The 8,985-nt window shown below is 54.5% G+C and overlaps 1 long non-coding RNA gene across 1 annotated transcript; it reads right to left on the reverse strand.

Annotated features, from left to right (window-relative positions):
• Positions 1-3,538: 3,538 nt before the first annotated feature.
• Positions 3,539-4,674, reverse strand: LOC105300570. Its single transcript, XR_896634.2, has 3 exons — positions 4,550-4,674; positions 4,323-4,420; positions 3,539-4,247 (listed from the first exon to the last, which is right to left on the reverse strand). It is a non-coding gene; the product is annotated as an uncharacterized LOC105300570 (long non-coding RNA).
• Between the last annotated feature and the right edge of the window lie 4,311 nt (positions 4,675-8,985).

Raw genomic sequence — 8,985 nt, forward strand, 5'->3', positions numbered from 1 at the left:
GACAAGAGGACCACTGGTCAGGTTTGGACCAACAAGGAAACAAACACTGGTCCCATCAGCACCAGCTCAAATACTACTTTCCCCCTGCACCTGTCTGCCCTGCCCAGCCCCATCCCGTTGCCCCCTGTCTCTTTGGCCACTTGATCCTTTATATCCACGAGCAAAGGGCTCCACTCCCCTGGTGGACAGCACAGTGGGAGGGACATGGCTAAGGCCGCCTTCTCTTGGCACCTGGCCCACGTCTGGCACACAGCACACACTCAGTAAGCGCTTGCTGACCAGGCAGACTGGGTCAGCTCGCAGGCACACGGGGGGGCCGCCAGGACAGGCCCACGGAGGGGCGGTTCAGTAGCCGGCCTGCCCACTCTCTGCCCCAGTGCACCTTAGCTTCAGGTAAGCAGACAGCCTCACGGGACCCCAGCCACGCTTCCCAGAGCATCAGGAGGGTGCTGCATGCTGGTGCTGAAGGCTCAGGCTGGTCGCATCTCCTTTCCCACGGAGGTCACAAATGAGGAGAGTCACTTTATCTGCAGCTTTCGTCACGGACATCCTGGCGAGAGAATCCAAGAGTGAGAGGAAGTCACTCCAGACGAGAAACTGAGCCCCGCAGGGCACTTGGCCTGAGAACTCGGTTTACATTTAATATTGTTGCCTGTTTAAAATTCTTAGAGGAGCCGCTCTGAATCGGACCACTTTCCAAATCACTGACCAAGAAAAGACTGGGCATCGCGCCACAAGACGGGGACGGCTGAGGAGCGGGCTTTTCCCCGTCGCCGCCCTGATGTTCTGATTCTCCGGGCTGCTGAGCATGCCCTGGGGCAGGGCGGGCAAGGGGGCCCGCTGGAGGACCGTGGCCGTGACCGCAGCACGACGCAATGCAGAGACTCTGCTGCGGACCCTCTGCCTTGCCGGGACCGGCAAGCGAGGCGGCCACATCACCCCGAGGGGCACAGTGACCGGGGCCTTGAAACTGGGAATTCCGTGGGATGAGTAACTCGTCCTCTGGTTTGTGTTAAGACGCGCATTGACAGCGAACGCCTCAAAGAGCACGAGCAAAATCCAGCACTGTTCCAGCACGTTCCTGAGACTTCTGGGGGGCGGGGGGGAAGTAGCCGGGGACTTGGATTCCCGCATTGGCATATAAATGAGTGTTTACCCAGTGGTTTGGGGCTTGTATAAATAAAAGGGAGCCGGATGAGAAAGCCACATGGAAAGACCGCTTGAATATCTCCCAGGCTGGTGACATTTTTCCATCCCAGAAGGAAAAAGACAATACAGTGTTTCCAGCTGCACTTCGGGGATCTGCTGAATGAGTTAGGAAGAAATGACACACGAGACGTCTGGGGCCGCTGCCTCGTGTAAGCGTCTCGACAGCGTCTGGAGGAAAGAAGAACGAGCCCCGGGCACCCCGAGACGGGAGAGAGATGCCGGAGCACGGCAGTCCTCGAGGGCTGGATGCTCCGCGTCCACGCAGCATCTCAGAGTGTGACCGTGTCTGGCGATGGGGCCTCTGCGGGTGTGATTAAGGGGAGGCTTGAGCATGAGATCTTCCCGGGCCGGGCGGGCCCTGAATCCTTAGAAGGAAACAGAAGAGGACACTTAGAGTATGCAGGGACTGGCGAGGTGCAGACAGGAGCCAGGGAACGCCGTGCGGTCATGGCTGCTCAGGGATGGCTGCTCGTGGCTGCTCATCTCGTGTGGTAACGAGCCCCTCAACACCAGGACCGAAGGCCCAGGGAAAGTCCCATGAGTGGGAGCATTGCGAAGTCCTGCGTGGCCGAGGACCCTCTGAGGCCTCCCTCAGGACTGAGCCACGGCAGAGTCCCTGAAGGGAGAAGTGAATTTGTCCACGGAGTTGGTGGGGGAAGCCTTGGGGACAGAGCAATCATCTCAACTTGGCTCACTTAAGAGCATTCAGTGGCCGAAGACACTCCCCTCGGCCACCCTTGTTTCAGGGGGAAAGGGCTGGGAAAGGGGCCGGCCTGCTGGAACAGAGGGGGCCCGATGGGTTGGGATGTTCCTGGACCGTCTCCGTCATCGGATCCAGGAGCCTTGGAGGCCAGAGCCACAGAGAGGGCCAGGGCCAGGGGCCGGCAGGGCCAGAGCGGACACGGTGCCTGTCCTCCTCCTGAGCGTGCATCCTTCACACACCGGCCACGGGCTCCCACTTGGACATCCGCTCTCCGTGGCCCTTGAGGCCCACCCCTCCAGACCTTCCAAAGGACATCACCACTCTGTGCAGAGGTTTATCCGAGGGCTGTGGGACAGGGGGAAGTGGCCATCTATATAAGAACCCCCGACCCCCGGAGCTTCGAGGCAGGAGGAAGCCTCCAAGAACGGCCGGGGGAGGCCACGGGGGCCTGCGGGGGGAGCCGGGCTCCGAGTCCCGTGGACTCCAGCCTCCCCTCCACAGCAGAGCAGCCCCGCTTCCTTCTGTGACAAATGGAGAAGCGACAGAATTCTGCCCAAACACTGGCTGGCGGGGCGGGTGTTCCCCGAAGGCAAGTCGCCAGTGACACTCGCTCACGCCAGGGTGTGAACACCTGGTCCCTGCCCCTTTGCCTAGGGGCTGGGAAGTGCCAGCTAGGGGTGCGGGGGGGTCTCGACCACAGGAACGAAGCATGTTAGATTTTACATAATTTTGGCGAACAGGCTCCTGATCTATTGATTTGTGTAAATTTTAACAGGCTTTCCAAGATGGATGAGACCAACCAGAAGATAGTCTGGGTTTTTGGAAGGCTATGGAAGTGGCTGATGTTTGAAAAGCTTACACAAAACGCTGACGAGGACGTGGAACTCACAGACATGGTTGGCGGAAGTGTGACGTGGCACCACCGCTTCGGAAGAGGGTCTGGAAGACGCTCGTAAAACTGAACACACACCGACCCTAGACCCAACAAATGCTGGACGTTTCACAAGGTCACTGAGAACACGTGTCAACGGTAGGACGCGATCTTCACTGTTCTTGGCAGCCACAGCCATGACAGCCCCGAAGGGGAAACAACCCGAGGGTCTGTCAGCCCAGGATGGGTAAATGGACCGCGCCGTGTTCTTACGAGACGCCACTCAGTAATGCAAAGAAATGAACTACCGCCGAGTCCCGAACAGCAGGGGTGCCTCACGGAAACATCATAGTGAGTGGAAGAAGCCAGAACAGCGGAGTACACACTGAGATTGCATTCATAGAACATTCTAGAATGAGCTAAGCAAATCTATGGTGAAGAAGACTCAGAGCGTGGATTCTCCTTGGGAAGTATCGTTAGGGAACTTTCTGGAGTTCTGGTGGCAATCTGTATTCCCCGATGGAGGTTTATACAGTCATCAAAACTCAACAGGTATGCGCTTAACTTTTCAGCATGTTACTGTATCTAAATTTTACCTCAAAAAAGAAAAAAAAAAACTCGTAAAGAAATGTCAAACTCTAAGTGATGCTGCCCGTGGTGAAGTATTTATAGTGAAACCCACGGTGTCTGCAGGTAACTTTGAAATGCGTCCCAAACCAGACAGCATGAGTTGAAGGGTGGAGGGTTAACAGACAGGCAGACACGTGATAAAACAGGCATAATGTTAACCATAGAATCCAGGGTGTTCACGTTCACCTTCACAGGTTTTTCAACTTTTCTGTTTGTTTAAAAATGCTCATAATAAATGTTTAGGGATAAAAAAAAAAAAAAAAAAAAAAAAAAGGTGGCTCCCGGGAAGCCCATGACACCGGTGGCACTCTGCAGCTCACACAAGCCTTTTCGTTCCCTCTCCTGTTGACCCAGCACCTGTTACGATCCGGGCAACGCGATGTCTGCCCTTGTACCTGCCACTTCATGGATCCTTAAAGAGTCGAGAAGAAAAGGTGTCAATGTACTCGTTTCCTGATAGAAAACGAGCATGCAAACTCAGATCACCCGACGCCAACCCCCTGTCCTGACTCAACAGGAAACTGGGTGCTTTTTACAGAAACATACACTCAAGGGAGTGTCTTCTGGGAAACTGTCAGCTTTTAATCAACAACGGACCAAAGCAGCACGACGCCTGGAAGATCAGAGCCGCTCGCCGGCCGCCCGAGAGCGCCTGCTGTGACTGAGTTCTGTCCACGCAGCGCCCGGCAGCCATCCGTGACCGGGTCCTGCTGTGCTGCTCTCTGAGCTGGTGACCTCTAGGGTGGTGATCTCTGAAACAGCCTGGCTCTGCGCCTCAGCAGCTGGGCCGCCCTGGGCAAACGTCGTGCACACTGTGAGCATCATGTTCCTCTCCTGCAATGAGGACAAGTGTTCAAAATGTTCGCTTTTATTATCATGATCAAAGCACGTTTGGGGAGGGGAGACTACCTGCAACACGGCATGTTGCAAAATCAGGCGTGACCTCGGCCAGGTTTAGTTAACTCATAATGTCTTCCAGTCACCCATGAAACGTCTTGGACATTTTGCTGTCAGGCAGAAAGAGTTATAAACATTACTTTGGTTTGGTTTGGTTTGGTTTGGTTTGGTTTGGTTTGGTTTGGTTTGGTTTGGTTTGGTTTGGTTTGGTTTAGGTAAAAGGCAGACTAAAAACGTACCTTCATTTTGCCTGTGGTCCTTAGCGAGTCTCGGGGAACGCAGCGCGTCTAAATCCGGTCCTGGCCAAACTCATCGTCACCTCTCTTGACACGCGTCTGCACCCACAGAGCCTCAGGGATGAAGCCACCCACAAAGGGCTTGGAGGTTGGAATGACAGATGTCGCTCTGGACAGAGAATCATTATTCAGTTATGGGAAGACAGGCCAATCCCTTTGAAACCTGGTGGCCCGCTTGAACTTAGCTGGCAAGTTTTCATTCCTTCATAGCTAGGGCAAAACGTGTGATTAAATTCATGCGCAGAGACCATGCCAGAACTCTGCCTTTTAACACAAAAATAGCATCCAACACTGAGGGTCGAGGGCAGAACCAGGTACTGCCATCTAAATGAGACTCAGTCGATATTGGGGAGCAGGCCTTGCACCCCCCTGCCCCCCAGTGTTAGCCAGGCGAGATTTCTTAGGTTGATTTTTTTTTTTTTAATTTTGTCTGCCAACGGATGGAAATCATTTGTGGATTCCAAGTCTTTAGGTGAAAGCAACGTTTATGCCATCGTCTCTAGCTTATACCTTTCTTTACTGAAAATAACACTTTTCCTCCATATCATTACAACCCTGATAACTAAAATGCAGTGTGTGATCCTGAAGATGATACTGGGCTGGGAAAAAAGTAGCCACAAAGGGCCTCAGACACGTTACAAACGACAAAAACGTTTAGCTCGTTTGTGCGACTTCTTTATTTTCACTCTGGACAAAGAATTACATTTTCCTCACTCTCCAAAAAAGTCTCTTTGTTCCCCAAAGGAACAAAGGTATTGTTTGAAAGTATCCAAACCTTCCAGATGTTTCGCTGGAGTCAAAACAGGCAAAGAGAGAGCAGAGCGTCCCTCGTTCCTCCTGGGGAAGGAGCTGGTGCGGACGACGCCAGTGGGCTCGCCACCCGCATACCGTGTTGATCCACCAGGAAGAGGCCATGCTGGACCCGTCCCACATCGCATCGCCCAGGCCACCAGCTCTACCCAACATCACCCTTATTTGCTCAACATGTGCTGGTCACAGACGTGGTAACCAAACTCCATCGGATACTCATGCTAAATGTTAACCGGATCGAAGTGTTTTTAACTTTAAAAAAGGGCATTATATTTAAATGCGGACCGTGGATGAGAGATGAGGATGTAATAATGTCAAGTCTCCTGATTTTGATAAATGTACCCTGATGATGTGAGAGAATGTATTACCTGTGTATATGAAAATACAGGTGCATAAACAGAGATCTGACGTGTATGAAAAGATTTATACCAGTAAGAGATTTGTGTATTTTTGCGCATATGTGAAAAGACCTATATCCACAGAGTGTCTAACACCATTTAGGCTGCTGTCACAGAAGACCACCGACTGACTTATCAACAGGAGAAGTTAATTTCTCACAGTTCCGATGGCTGGGAAGCCCAGATCAAGGCTCTGCCAGCTACAGTGTCCGGGGAGGGCCCAGTGTCTGGTCCGTGGCCGTGCCCTCCCTGTGCCCTCGCATGGTGGAAGGGGCGAGGGAGCTCTGTGAGGCCTCTGATCCCCCGGACCGCACCCCCTCACGGCCCAGCACCTTGCACGCTAAAAAGTGCCAGTGCAGGATTAAAAAGTGCAGGAATGCAGCCGGAGTGGCAGATCTGCCACTAAGTGGTCCTCTGCTTGGCTACAAATCTGCCCTTGGTGGCAGCCAGCCGGCGAGCTCACACCTGGCTCCTGTCTGGGCGTGCGTGTCTCAAAGACAGAGCACATCGCCCAGGACATAAACTGCAGGGCGCCGACTTCGGAATCTTACAATAAACTCCATTTGGCCACAGAAAATTTCCTTAGGTCTAGCGTTATATCTTGATATTGCTTTACTTACCTTCTAAATTCTAAGATGTGCAGTGAGTATCTTTTCTACAGATAAGAAATGGTGAGAATTTCTCTCCCAGTGCACGGTCACGCTGGCCTGACAACGAGGTCGCTCAGCTCCCCGACAGCCCTGGAAACCAGTGGCTCCCCACTGTTTGAACCGCAGATGCTGAAACCAAGTTTGGTCTCCCCAACTTCTTCCAGAACAGCCTCTGGTAAACCAAACGTTCCCCCTCCCCGCCCCCGCCACTGAGACAGGTTTTGAATAAATACTGCCGTTAAAGATTCCACCACACACTTGCCAGTGTCTGAATACTGACTTGTTGTTTCAAAACAGGTTTCAAGGCTGTGACTCCTTCATCCTGCCTTGTCCCGGATCTGCCAAATGGCCCGTCTTTTTCCTTCACACTTTGGGACCCAGAGAGAGGACGAGTCGTAGACGATGATCTTTGCCCTAAATTGATGCTGAGGCAAGGAAGTAGATCATCCACCCGGAGCCACGCGTCCTGTCCCTGACGGATGCTGAGCAGAGGTCGGCCTCTGTCCTAGGGGATGAGCAGGAAACTCCTGAGATAAGCTCCCTGCCATGCTGGGGGGCTTAGGCAAAAGCGGACATGGAGGCTGCAGTCGTGCGGGAAGAAAAGGGTCCCCAACCCACTGAAAGTCACCTGGCGAGCCCAGGGTCCTCCATAGTGGGAATGCCTCTGGACTCTGGGGAGCGGGCAGGAACGGGACGAGCACCCAAATGCAGCCCCGCTCTACACGGAAAGCAAAGGCCCCACGGGATAGTTTCCCGCTCGCTTTCCCGTTATCTTCCCCACCCCCCATAGGGTACCCCCCACCCCGGGGAGCCTCACGGAAACCAGCGGTGGTCTCTGCTCATTCGTGACTCTGTCGAGGAACGTCGCCCCATCTGCTTCCACAGCAGCTCGTGCCACCCCGAGACCCCGTGACGCACGTCGGGCAGACACCCGCCTCGCCCATGCCTCCATCTGCCCGGTGCTCACGTCCCTCTCAGGGGTGTTTCCAGAGGACACGCAGGGGCCACTGTAGTCTACGTCGGCCACGCGGTAGTTAGAAGCGCGGAGCCACTGGGGGAGGCTGCACTCAGCACCAAGCATCATCCTACTGATGCTGCGCCCGCCGCCGCCCACTCCAACGACGGAGCAGAGCGGGCGGCGCCGAAATTCCCACGGCAGCACCAGCAGAGCCCGCGCTGAATCCCCAAGCCTGCCACGCGTCTGGGCCTGCGCTTCTAGGAGGAGCCCGAGAGTCGTCCCCCGTGGCCTTGACGGACGCCAGCGCTCCCTGGCCGACTCCTGGGACCACGGACTTAGCTGTCCTGACACAGACAGCAGGAAAGGGGAACACCCCTAGGTGGGCATGGGGCTGGGGGCTGGGAGGACACGCGGGACCCACAGATCTTGAACGTCCCAAGGTGGGAAGAGTCGTGGACTCTTGCAGGCACCTGCTTTCCGCCACCTGCAGCTCCCGCGTGTTTTTCCAGCTGATTTTGTAGGGCAAAGTAATTTAGAAACAAGGTTTTAAATGTCTTAAGTAGTACAAATTGGTAGTTACAAAACAGTCACAGGGGTGTAACGCAGGGGTCCCCAAACCCCGGGCTGTGGACCTAGGCCGGTCTGTGGCCTGTTAGGAATCGGGCGCACGGCAGGAGGTGAGTGGACAGGGAGGCAGCAAAGCTTCGTCTGTGTCTGCAGCCGCTCCCCAGCGCCAGCATCACCGCCTCGGCTCCGCCTCGGATCATCAGGCATCAGGTTCTCATAGGAGCCCCTGTCTCTGGTGCCACAAAGGGTGGGGACCCCTGATCAAGTACAGCACAGGGAAAACGGTCAGAAACACTGTGATGACCACGTATGGTGCCAGGCGGGCACCAGACATGCCGCGGGATCACTTCGTAAGGTACGGAAATGTCTCACCACGCTGCTGTACGCGTGAAACCAGTACAATGCCGAATGCCAACTGTAACTGAAAAAAATAAAAGCCGAAACTGAAAAAAAGTTTTTAAATGTCAGAAAAACCTCGCTCCAAATGTGTTGTTATTGCCCGAGGATCGCAGTGAGCAAATCAGGCTCTGTGACACAGTGAGACGCATCACGGAGCACTGATCCTAGGATCATATTTTTTCACTTAAAAATGTGCCCTTATTAATTTTTCAATTAAATGAATGTAACGCACCCTTATCGATTTTCCGAGTACATGGACGTTCGCGGCTGAGTTTGCTTCCCTCCTAAGCCACCCTAAGACGAGACGCTACGTGTGGACAGCTGGTTTGGTTGGCGGGGGTGGAGCGGGGGACAGAGACTGTGACGAGAGGGTTGGCCCCTCCGGGCTCTGCCAAGACTCCAGGCAGAGCCCTCCGCGGAGCTGCCCGAGGGCACGAGGCGGCTGAGGCTTTTCTCCATCCCCAACTCTGTCCCTGTTGCTTGGGTATCACGCCTGGGACCTGGCCTCGCGGGACAGGCTCGTGCCTGACACCAGAAACCGTCCTGTCCTCGGCAGAAAGGACATGGGTGCTCACCGCACTCCTGCCGAGCCCCTCA

This window comes from Pteropus vampyrus, unplaced genomic scaffold (assembly GCF_000151845.1).
Source record: "Pteropus vampyrus isolate Shadow unplaced genomic scaffold, Pvam_2.0 Scaffold214, whole genome shotgun sequence".
Classification (NCBI taxonomy): Eukaryota; Metazoa; Chordata; class Mammalia; order Chiroptera; family Pteropodidae; genus Pteropus; species Pteropus vampyrus.